General features: G+C 40.9%; 1 pseudogene; it reads left to right on the top strand.

Moving 5' to 3' along the window:
* The first annotated feature begins 1,609 nt into the window (after window positions 1–1,609).
* Window positions 1,610–2,051, top strand: LOC130833732 (acylphosphatase-1-like; annotated as a pseudogene).
* Window positions 2,052–12,378: the final 10,327 nt, after the last annotated feature.

Here is a 12,378-nt window from a genome sequence, read left to right as displayed (position 1 = left end):
ACGCTGTCTAGGGTGGGACTGGGAAGAGTGAGACGGAGTCTGGTATTGTAGTGAAGGACCTGATGGACTGAAACCCGGAAATGAGTTTAGAAGGGAACTGAAGGAAAAAGGGAAATCCGCGAAACCTTCGTTGCCCTCAAACAAGGTCATTTCCTGCGTGGGATCGATAGTTTCCTGTTTACTCAGCGAAGTCAGCGGGTGCAGTGGTTTTCTGGAATATACATGATAATTAAATTCGTATGAGCCTTTGGTGCCAAACTTCCCATTTACTTATATTACCTAAAAGGATGAAAGAGACAGAGGGAAGGAAAAGCTTGGGGTTTAACCTTGCCTTTAGGGGAGGATGAGGAAACCGAGCTTCTCATGTAGAAAGTTAAGGACTGACCATGGATCACTGTATCCGAGCAGGTGAGTTCCTAAAACAGCCATTCACAAAATAATTGGAGAGGCTGCTTGGAGGTGAAGGAAACTGTAAAGGTTTGTCTGAAGGAAGAGCATTTATCACATTACAAAAACCTACTTGGATATGAAGTGTATTTTATTCATCGTATATCCAGTGTCTAGTAGTGTCTGATACATAGCAGGTTATGAACCAAACCAAAATGAGAAGACTTTTACAAAGTCTGCTGGACAAATCTGAAACATGCCAGGGCTTTAGAATAAGTTTTTAAAGGTATCTATACCAATTTTATGATCCTGGAAAAATGTTTCACGCTCACCACCTGGGTTATTCCAGCCGTAAATGGAAAGAAAGATACATCTGCTCCCCGGATCTACCTGGGAAACTCCCTACCTGTGAAAATGCTACCATTTTCTCCCTGACACCCTGAAGCATTTAAAATTTAAAGTAGATTTCCCCATTGAAAAGATAGATGGAACTAGCCAAAAGATATCCTCTACATTCGTGAATGAAAAATAAGGTGTTTAGGGACTTCCGTGGCAGTCCAGTGGTTAAGACTCTGCGCTTCCACTTCCACCCGCAGGGGATGCGGGTTCCATCCCTGGTCAGGGAACGAAGATCCCACGTGTCGCAGGATCAGAAGAAGAAGAAGAAAAAAAATGTTTAACCTACAATCTGCGATTCCAGGGTAGGAAGAGCTATTTGAGAGTGTTCAGAGATGCTATCTATACTGTAAATTATGGAATCCCCTTGCTTCCCAGCACAAACGGACCTTTTTTTTCCTCTAGTCCAGATTTTTTTTCTTATAGCTAAATTTCAGCAATGCTTTAACATTGTCTAAAAATTGTGCTTTGGAATTGAGGGACCAGTGTAAGGAATTCCCATTAGTATTATGACTATCCCCATTGCAAAGCCTGCAAGGGCTGTGTCAAGATTCAGTAACAGGTAACTTCTGTTTATCCAAAGTGATCCCATCTTTTTACGATTTTCCAGGATCTCCTAGGTCAGATAATTTACAAAAGAGTACATCATACTGGCCCTTCAGTATCATTATGGCCATAGTTTAGAAATAAGAGGAGAATGAGAAGCAGCTGTAGTTGCGATAATAAAAGTACCATGGGAAAATTATTACTAGACTATAAATAATTCCAGAGTAATAAGGTATATGTTGTTTATGCCAAAGTGGGAGTGGGGGTAGGACAAGGGAGGAGGAAGATGTTAAAAATTTTTTCAAGAATGGTCTACACTTCCGGACGCGTCGGTTACTCGTCTGGGGGAGCCCTTGGCGTGGTGGCGGGATAGTTCCCGCCGCGTGAAAGGAGGACGAGGAGAGTTTCACCATCAGCATGGGAGAAGGGGATACCCTGATATCAGTGGATTATGAAATTTTGGGGAAGGCACCAGGGGCGTTTTTCTGCAAATATACTCAGGCTGAGGCTCAAAAGATGGGATTGGGAAACTGGGTCCAGAACACTGACCAGGATGCAGCACAAGGGCACTTGCAAGGGCCCATCACCCAAGTGTGTCATATGCAGGAATGGTTTGAGACAAGAGGAAATCCCCCAAACAAACGTAGGTCGACAGAGCAAACTTCTACAATGAGAAAGTCATCTTAAAGTTGGATTACTCATATTCCCAACTTGTAAAATAATGGCCAGAATTTAAATTTTCCAAGATAAACTCAGTGATTAGTGATTTTGGTTTTTATTGTTAATAGAGATAGAACTATTCTGTGTTCAATATTAGAATTTATCAGTAAGTTATTTTAGTATCAGATATTTGATTATTACTGTATATTATATGTATGATGGAAGGATTACAACTACAATTCTAATCAATAAAAACACATTAGAACCTTAAAAAAAATAATTGTGTTTATGAGAGAAAAGGACATTTTGTTCCTAGTAATGTTAAATGAATATGTGGAAATATACAATATTATCTTTAGGTTAATAATTCACATACTTAAAGCACTGTCACTTTTCCTGTGATGAGGCCCAATAAGCCAAAACAGAAATTGTCTCTGAGGGGACCTAGATCCCAAGGAAAAAATCTGCTATTATTCCTCATGACAGACCCAAACCCTCCAGTGAGTAAAGATAAACCACTGGCATCTTGATTAGTGAAAACAGGAGACACTGAGTCAGATAGCCTCTCGGGCCTCAGGAAAATCCTCAACCTTAGGAAGACTAGCTGCTACTCCTCCCCAAAACTCCACCTTCCACCTACCTTGTGAAACACAGTGATCATGAGTTTCTTTGTCTCTGGAGGCCCAAGAAACAGCTACGAGCCCTCAAAAGACCAAGGATGAAAACACCAGGTTTTACTGCATTTGGCATTTATGGAAAGAAAAGAAAAACGGAAGGCAGGGGATGAGAAGGGGCTGGTAGGGGCATAGAAGGAACAATGGACTTATTGCTCAGTCAGGTATTATATCTGTCAGGGTTGGTTGCAGTAAACAGAAACCACTGTTATTTTAAGCAGAAAAGGCCTTAAAAAAGAGGGACATGGGTGCTTACAAAATCGCTAGAAGGACTAGAGGAACAGAGTCTCTGCTGTATCCAAGAAATGGCTCCAAGAATGAAATTACTAAACTTGCCCACTGGGGAAGCTTCAGAAAGATGGGGAATGAAGATTTTCTTGCTGAAACTGTTGAATTTGAGAACACAGTGCTCTGGTTGTGATCCAGGAACCAGCGTTGTTCACACTGCCTCAACAGCCTTCAGTGACCAAGAGCTAGTGCATGGATTCTGGGACATTGCTGCCAAAAAACCCAGCATCTCATGACCATGCTGGCCAGCAGCAAACTGCCAAAGTAGCCAGGAGATGGTCCCTACCTCACTTCTACTTTTCAAGTCTTTTGAGTGTGCAAATTTTTGATAGGTCACAATTTAGAAATACAGTCCTAGCTGCAAGAAAATCTGGGATGTATAGTTTTTGGTTCTGCAGTACAGGAAGGTGTATTAAAAGGAGCTAGAATGTGGGTCAGCCACATTCATCACAAGTGTATATGTATCTGCATCCAAAATTTCCTTGGTAATAAGTAGAATGAAAGACTTCTGAGCCAGAAGCAGCATGAGAATGAAGCAAAAGTTTGTTTCAGATTTTTTTCATTTTATAAACCAATAAGGGGAAGCAGAGAGCTTTTTATATTGTGACAGAAAGACATTACCAACTATGATCTACTATAACCATCACATTATAAAAGAAGCAACATTTTTCTTACACCAAAAAGTGGGGAGCTATACTCTCAAAATTTAAGAACTGGATAAACTTCACTTCAGGAAAAACACTAGGTTGTCCTTTCCTTTTTGAGTGAACACATTGTCCCAGTGTGGCAGGGCTATGAAGCCACTAAAATAGTGAAAGGCCACTGCCCCTTGCAGGGAAGAAACAGCTTCTTACCCAGTCCTGCGTAGGATCTGCCAAATGAACAAGTCACCTTGCCACTGGGCCTTTGTTTATTGTTAACTAAAATTAGTATTACAAATAAATATTAACATTTAAGAAAGGAGAAAAAATGGTATGGAAGAAACAGTTTCTAAAAGGAACACATACAGTAGTACCCTCTGATCAGTAGTTTCACTTTCTGAGGTTTCAGTTACCCACGGTCAACTGCTGTCTGAAAATATTAGTGGAAAGTTCCAGAAATAATCCACAAATTTTAAATTGCACACCATTCTAAGTAGTGCCATGAAATCTCAAGCCATCTCATTCCATCCTGCCTGGGACAGGAATCATGCCTTTGTCCAGCGTATCTCCGCTGAATTTGCTATACACCTGTTAGTCACTTAGCAGCCAGCTGCTTTATCAGATGTACTGTCGTGGCATCTCATTCACATAACTTTTATTACAGTATGTTGTTACAGCTGTTCTATTTTATTATTGTTATTAATCTCTTACTGTGCCTAATTTATAAATTAAACTTTATCATAGGTATGTATGTATGTATGTATAGGAAAAAATGCAGTGTATATAAAGTTTGGTACAATCTGTGGTTTCAGACATCCACTGTGGGCCTTGGAAAGTATTCACCATGGATAAGAGGGAACTATTGTAATCAGAAAAAAAATGTAAATTAAAAAAATAAAGGCATTAGATTAGTGAATCTCTTAATTCCCTTATGGATCTGAAAGTCTATTATTTAACTTTTTTTCTGAACTCCTAATAAGCTTCTACCTGAACTTCAATTTGTAGACTCTATTTATGTCAACTAGTGACCCAGATTTAATAATGAAAAACACAGATTTTTTTTCATGTCACTCTATTTGTTCAAAAGCATTCCATATTAATCATCAATAAAATATAATACATGCTATTCAGTTCAGCATTCAAGGCCCTCCTCAACCTGTCCCTAACCCATATTTCCCACAATTTCTGTCCCCCCCAATATGACTGGTATCACCTAAGTTACCATTTTCCCCCCATTTCAACAAACATTCCTTGAGCTTATTAATCATCCTCTATATGCCAGACTTTGTGTTAGAAACTTCAAGTTCAAAGATGAATCAGGTTCATCCCCTGCTAGAGTGACCACCCATCCCAGGTTACCCAAGACTGTCTTGGATTTAGTGCTAAAAGTCCCCTGTCCTGTGAAACCCCTGAGTCCTTTGGAAACTGAGACAACAGATCACCCTTGATCACAAGAAATTATGAGGCTCTTAAGAGCCCTTCTAAGTCAGAAACTCTGCGTAGATGCATATTCTTTTCCCTAACTTTCTTCCAAGGTAATTATTTTGGACTTCCCTAACAGTTAGTATAGTATCAAAGACTACTCCCAAGCAATGCCTTTTATTTGTATGACCTCCTAGATTGTGAACTCCTGGGAGGCAGAGGTATCTTTCCAGGACTCCACAGTGCCTCCTAGTGCCTGATTCACTGTATAGTGAATATAAAATGAATGTTCAATTGAATAGAGGAGAACCTGGACAAATTAATAATAGTTCACGCTTTCTTTTTTTCTTTAAAGAAAAATTTTAAGTAAAACACATCTGAAAAAATGCTCATTTGGAAGATTGTTTTTACAAAGTTAACAGCACCTAGACAATCACAGAACACATCCCAGAAGTCCTGGTGTCCCTTCCCCAAAGGGTAACCACAAATTTAGATTTATGACACCATAGATTAGTTTTGCCTGTTTTTGAACCTTTGTATAAATGGAATAGTTAAATATGTCCTGTTTTGCACCTGGTTTATTTCACTCAACTTTGTGAAATTCATCCATGTAATTGCAGGTCGCTGTAGCACATTCACTCTCGTTGCTGTATAATATTCCACCCTGTGAATATACCACAATGTAATTATCCATTCTTCTCTTAATGAACATTTGGATTATTTTCAGTCTGGCATGGTTATGAATACTGCTAGGATGAACATTCTAGTACCTATTTTTTAATGAACATGTGTATGCATTTCTGTTGAGTATATATCTAGGGGTGGAATTGTTGGGTCATACGGCAGTCATATGTTCTGTTTTTTTTTTTAATAATTTTTATTGTAGTTGATTTAGGATGTTGTGTTTCAGATGTACAGCAAAGTGATTCAGTATATATACATATTATTTTTCAGATTCTTTTCCGTTACAGGTTATTACAAGATATTGAGTATAGTTCCCTGTGCTATACAGTAGGTCCTTGTTTATTTTACGTATAGCAGTGTGTATGTGTTAATCCCAAACTCCTAATTTATCCCCCCCTCTTCCCCCTTTGGTAACGATAAGTTTGTTTTCTATGTCTGTGAGTCTGTTTCCTTTCTGTAAATAAGTTCATTTCTATCCTTTTCTTTAGATTTCCACATATTAGTGATATATTTATCTTTGTCTGATTTACTTCACTTAATATGATCATCTTGAGTCCATCCATGTTGCTGCAAATGGCATTCTTTCTTTTTTTTATGGCTGAGTAATATTACATTATATACATATCTTCTATTTTAATAAATATTGCTAAATAATTTTCCAAAGTGCACCAATTTATCAACCAATACCGCAATTAACAAGTGTATGAGAGTTCTGGCTTCACATATTTGGCATTCTCTCTTTCCTTTCCTCCTCCTTCATTTTAACCATTCTGGTGGGTGTGCAGTGTAATGTGCTGTGGTTTTAATTTGGAGTTCCCTGATGAGACCAATTCAGTTGCACACTTCTCATGAGTTTATTGCTCACTGAGAATACCCTCTTCTGAGAAGCGTAGTTTAAAAAAAAAATTTTTTTTTTAATTAAAAACAAACAAAACTTGTCACTACTGACTCAACCCTTGCTAAAGGACATGCTATCTTGATGAAGCTCCAAATAATTCCAAATTAGGTTGCGGGGCGGGGAGAGGGAGAGAACAGTCTCCCCAAAACACCGGTCCCTCTCTTGCCGCCTCCCCTCTCCCCAGACAGCACCCAGGAGGCACCAGGGGACGACCTCTATTACTCTTAATCCCAAATTTTAAAGAGTCTTTTCCAGGAGGTGGAGGGAAAGACATTTGGAGGCTTTCATCGGAAAAGAGCTACCAGGTCCAAGAGAACTGCTAGCAGTTGCCCTCGGCCTTCTCAGCCGCGAGTCTGGTCCACCCCGCTGAGTTATCCGCGGACACCACCTCCGCGGCGCGGAGGCGTTGGGGGAAACCGGTATCTGTTAAAGCAGAAACGTTAACACCCTCATAACGGCGGCATTAAGGATGGTGGGGCCCAGAGCCGTTTCCGCGTAAAGAGTTCCCCGCGTTCTCCGCGAAGACGCCGGGGGCGCCGGGCGAGAGCAGGGTGGGCGGCGGCCCGGCTGGTCAGTTTGTCGCGAAGGTGAGAAGTAGGACTGAGGCCGCGTTTGGGGGGACTCACGAGCTCGACCCCTGCTCACGCCGCGGGTGGGTGCCTGCGTCCTGCTTACAGGGGCAGCCGGATACGCGAGTCACGTTTTCCTCCCACATCAACGGATCGTTCAAAACAGAATCCTGGGCATCTCGTAGCTGCGCGGGGATCCTAACGGCCGCGCAGCCGGCCGGGCGGAAGCGCAAGGACGGCATCGCTGTCACCCCCGGGCGCGGCGGTCTGGGACCAGCCGAGCGGCGTGGGTGACCCCGGAGATGGGCGGTTGAGCGGAGCCGCTGGGCCCAACAGCAGTTGCCCAGTCTGGGTGGTGGGTGCGCAGCGCTGTCCCTGTGGCCGGCAGGCGGGAGGACGAACCTCCCAGGTGGGTGGCGACTCACAGTTGGGCGGGACTAAGGGAGAAGGGGTCCTGGGGCTCCGGAGAAACTAGCAAGTAGCCTCTGAGTACTGGGAAGAACATTTGGTATTTCCTGAGCACCTGCCGTGTCCGAGCCCTGCTCCGGGTGCTGGAGACCCCACAGTGAACGAGGTGGGCAATGGCCCTGCCCTCCTGGAGTTTATACTCTAGGGAGAGGATAGACCAGAAAATGCATGGATGTGTGATAAAATACCAGACACTGATAAATCTTACGGAAAAAAAATATATAGTAAGAAATGGGGAGGAGACTGGCATATTAAATTGGGAGAGGGGGAAGGAATGGGTCTGAGGAAGTCTCTTTTTGACAAGAGACCTGAGGAAATTGAGAACCATAGAAAAACCATGCAGGCAAAGGGAACTGTGCTGGTCTTGAAAGATATCTACCAGGAGTCTAAATGCTATGCAAATAATAGCTCCGTAGGTTTTTGCAAGATGGAAATGGGAATTTCCTTAGAAAATTATGGTTCATTCATTCATTCAGTGCAAGTAGCACCTCACTTTTAAAGAAAAGTATACTCATTTGAGATAGAAGAATTGTGGAGGTTTTTTGTTTTTGTTTTATCCCAAATGAGGATGACCTGGAAGCCAAGAACTAGCAGACAGAGGAAAGGAGAGAGACTGAGGGGCGGGGACTGCAGAGAAATGGAAAGGGAAATAAGGAGGCTGTGGAGTAGTTAAAGGAATGGTCTGTCCTGATTCTCCCCTTCTTCCTAATAAAATCAGGAAGTAATACTAGTAATACCATACATCTCAGCTGGTCCCCAAAACTATGCATCCAAGTCAGGAGAGCTGGTTGAGGAGGAAACAGACTTGATAACTGGTGAAGCTGAATCCTGATTTCTGACTCCATTGCAGCTCACTGATGCTGTTTAGGCTCAGGTGCAGGTGTGAGGAGGTGGCTTATTTCAAATATTTTATTAATTTTATATGGCAAAATAAGCCACATTAAATCACAGAATTTTATAACAGTAGGTTCACCTTATCCGTGCTCCTTTTGCTGATGGGGAAACTGTGCTAGTTAGTGCCAGAGCAATGACTGAAAATGTAGAGGTTCCATTTTTCACTGTATTCAGCTCTTTGCCTTTTCTCTCCCTTTGTTTGATAAATTTCTTCCCATTGGCTACTGAACAAGTGGAAAGAGTTTTGTGGAGGACCCCAGAATTGAGTTAATCTAAGAATCTAGTTAATCTAGAATTATATGAGGTTTCACCTTCTTCTACAAGTACTTATTGGTATGCCAGTGGTTCGGGGGGCTAAGTCACAGCTTCATCACTCAACGAACTTAAGTAGATAAAGCAAGTAAATAACTAGCCAATTACAATTTACAGGAAACATTACCTTGAAGAAGAATTGGAAGGCGAGTCAATTCTTAGTATAGCAGAGAGATGGAAAGCAACAAACAGGATGTGAGTATTAAGAATTTATGTCAGATTGGTATCAACTTGTTTTGTCATGGATATGTTAGTAATCTCAATACCTATCATCTCCCTAAACTTTTGTTGTTATATTAATGTGGACCTATATACATGGTAGAGGGAGAAACTATTGCAAGCAATAGACTTGGTACATTCCCATATTTTTATTCACAATTAATTAGTATTTGCCATTTGTGGCATTTTGTGCTTTAACATCAAGAATAATAAGAATGATAAAATATCCATGTTCAGCATTGAAATTGCAAACAAGCCTCAATAAAATTATACACAACTGGATGAAAGGGAATTTCCTTAAAAATTGCCATGACTATACGTGTGAAGAATCATATCTGAAAGTTCACCATGATAAGAACTCTTCTTATAGAGCAAACTCTAGAGTATAACTGAGTCATATTACTTGCAAAGCATTGTGATGAAGATTTGCAAAAAGATATTAAAGAATGTATGACTCTTTGGCCTGGGATAGGGCAGGGTGGGCCTCATCTGGTGGCTAAATCACATACTGCCTGAAGCCAAGGTCTTACCCCATGTGGTCATATCTAGAAAGACTTTAAATAAGCTCATTCTCAGGGAATTCACTGGAATCTTGAATGGTGGTCTTCTCAGACTTCCAGATTCTTTCCCAATTTTTTAAATGGTCAGACCAAGGAAAGCAGAGCTGAGGGAAGAACGGGGACGGGGGCGGGGTGGGGGGAGGAATTGCTCTTCTTTAGCACATTTTCCAAAACAATGCCTCTTTTGGAAAATCAAAAAAATCAACACATTTTTAAAGACAGTACTTTTACATGATAGCTGTTAAGGCTATTTTGGAAAGACATTGGTGTAAACACTGTGAGGACAAGGTGTGAGACACAGAAATCAAAGACTGAACCTTTTTTTAAAATGTGTTCACTCCTCTACCAATGGTGAGCAAAGCCGCCGTGCCCCCAGCCCACCCCAGCTCCCACCAAGCTCCCCCTGGTGCATAATTATTTAATCTAATAATTAGATGTGACTATTTAAGATTGGGTGCTACTGTGTTTTCCATTTCAAAAATCACAGGGTAGTCTACCTCTGTTATTTGTGGGCTTCCTAATTATGCCAACCTGGTCATTATCGAGATATCATATATCATTGTTGTGGTGGCTGTTTTATTTAAAAAGAAGTACATGCCTGTGAAACATCTCAACAATAGAGAAATTAAAGGACAAAGTCCCCTGAATTTTATGGGAATTAAGGATAAGCAAAGGTTTAAGACAGCTGTTGGTTGTTGTTATTGGCATTAAAAACAGCAATTTTACATCAACTATACCCCAACAACAACAAAAAACAAAACAAAAAAATCAGTGATTTTGACATAGCCAGATGCAAATGGCTGTGAAAGTTTGTCCTAATTCATACCTATCAGCCAGACACTGTAATTAATTCTTGGGATGACATTGATCTTTGCTGATCAGTGTGACAAATTAGATAATATATTCTAAGCACCTAGCAAAGAAAAAATCTCAGTGTTTCTGCACACCATGCAATTCTTTGTGGCTCCAACTAGATATCCTACAATTTAACTCAATTCTGACACAATCTAACCAGATCCCACAGGTAAAGGGCTCCCACAAGACTGCTGCTCTCCCTGCCCCCCATACACACACACACACACACTTCAGACGCTAGTTGCAAGTCCAGGTTATCTATCACCTGTGCTTTTGACCAACCAGCTATAGATCAGATGTTACAATGACCCCCTCCTTGGGTTCCATTAATTTGCTGAAATGAATCACAGAACTCAGGGAAACACTTATGTTTACCAGTTTATTAAAAGACATTATAAAGGATACAAACAACCAGATTAAGAAATACACAGGGCAGGGTCTGAGAGGGTCCTGAACATAGGAGCTTCTGTCCTCATGGAGTGGAGGTGCGTCACCCTCCTGATGTGATGTGTTTACCAACCTGGAAATTCTCCACACCCTCTACTTTTGGGACTTTATGGAGGCTTCCTCACATAGGTGCAATGTTATTAACTCCACTTCCAGCCCCTCTCCCGTCTCTGGAGGATGAGGTGTGGGGTTGATAATTCCAAGCTTCTAATCATGGCTTGGTCTTGCTGGTGACCAGCCCCCATCCTTGAGCCATCCAGGGGGCCACCCAGAGTCACCTGATTAGAACAAAAGATGTTCCTAGTGCTGTTATCACTTAGGAATTGACAAGGGTTTTAGGAGCTCTCTGCCAGGAAACAGGGACAGAGACATATGTACGTGGGTGAGTCAAAAATTATCCGCACTCTGGGTGTAGAATTTATAGAAGTTTTAATATAACTGGAGTGTGGATAATTTTTGACTCACCTTCATATATACTCTATTACCTCACATTGGCATATAGAGGATGTTAAATAATTGGGAATTTGTTATTATTAACATACGTTGATATGTAAGGCAGTTGTTACTATCTGAAAACAAGTTTTAAGATTTGAGATATGTTTTTAAGGCCACACAACTAGTGCTAGAGCTGGCCTGTGACCAGTATCTTTATACCAAAGCTCTCTTTCCTTTCCTTTGTTCTACATTGTTCCCCTATAGACAGATCAAGAGGTTCAGAATTCAAGAGCAATCAGGAGAAATCAATTATAGTGTGAAAAAGATAACCTACATTGTTATCCACCCATTGAATTTCAGTTCAGGCTCAAGAGGAGATAAGGAAGGAATACAGAGTTAGAAAACAAATGTAAAGACTTTCAAACATCCTTGCTGTCCAGCCATATGCAACTCTTAGCTCGATATGTTATGGAATGCCATGGAGATAAAATGACACGTAAACATCATTATACAGTTCATGAGGGGAATCAGGCCTGTTGTTCTTTCATTCAAGTATTATTTCTCTAGCAAAATAGTTTATGGGACAATAAGTAGAATTATTTTTCCTGGAAAGATGTGGTTTCTACATGGTTCTCTGTGACATTTATTTATTCAAATATTTCTTGAGTGCTAGTCTATGACAAGCACTACTAGTACCTGAGACTGCACTCATAGAGCTTATTCTAGTGAAGAAAGTGATAAATTCTATGAAGAAAAATAAAGGAGTAGATGGTGGAATGATGTGGAAGGTTGCATATTCTAAACAATGTGGTCAGGGAAAGTCTCTCTAAGGTAACTTTGAGCAGAAAGCAGAATAACACTTAAAGAGTCAGGCTTGAGGAGGAGATGGGAGGAAAGAGTGTTTCAAACAGGGAGTATGTAAAGGCCCTGGAGTGTAAAGGTTGAGCACATTAGAGCAAGGGGTTAAGAACCTCTTATGTAAAGAGCCAGATAGTAACTATTTTAGGCTTTGTGGGCCATGTG

Source organism: Hippopotamus amphibius, chromosome 12 (assembly GCF_030028045.1).
Source record: "Hippopotamus amphibius kiboko isolate mHipAmp2 chromosome 12, mHipAmp2.hap2, whole genome shotgun sequence".
Taxonomy (NCBI): domain Eukaryota; kingdom Metazoa; phylum Chordata; class Mammalia; order Artiodactyla; family Hippopotamidae; genus Hippopotamus; species Hippopotamus amphibius.
The sequence above is the reverse complement of the archived record's forward strand: the minus strand, read 5'-3'. Positions and strand labels throughout refer to the sequence as shown.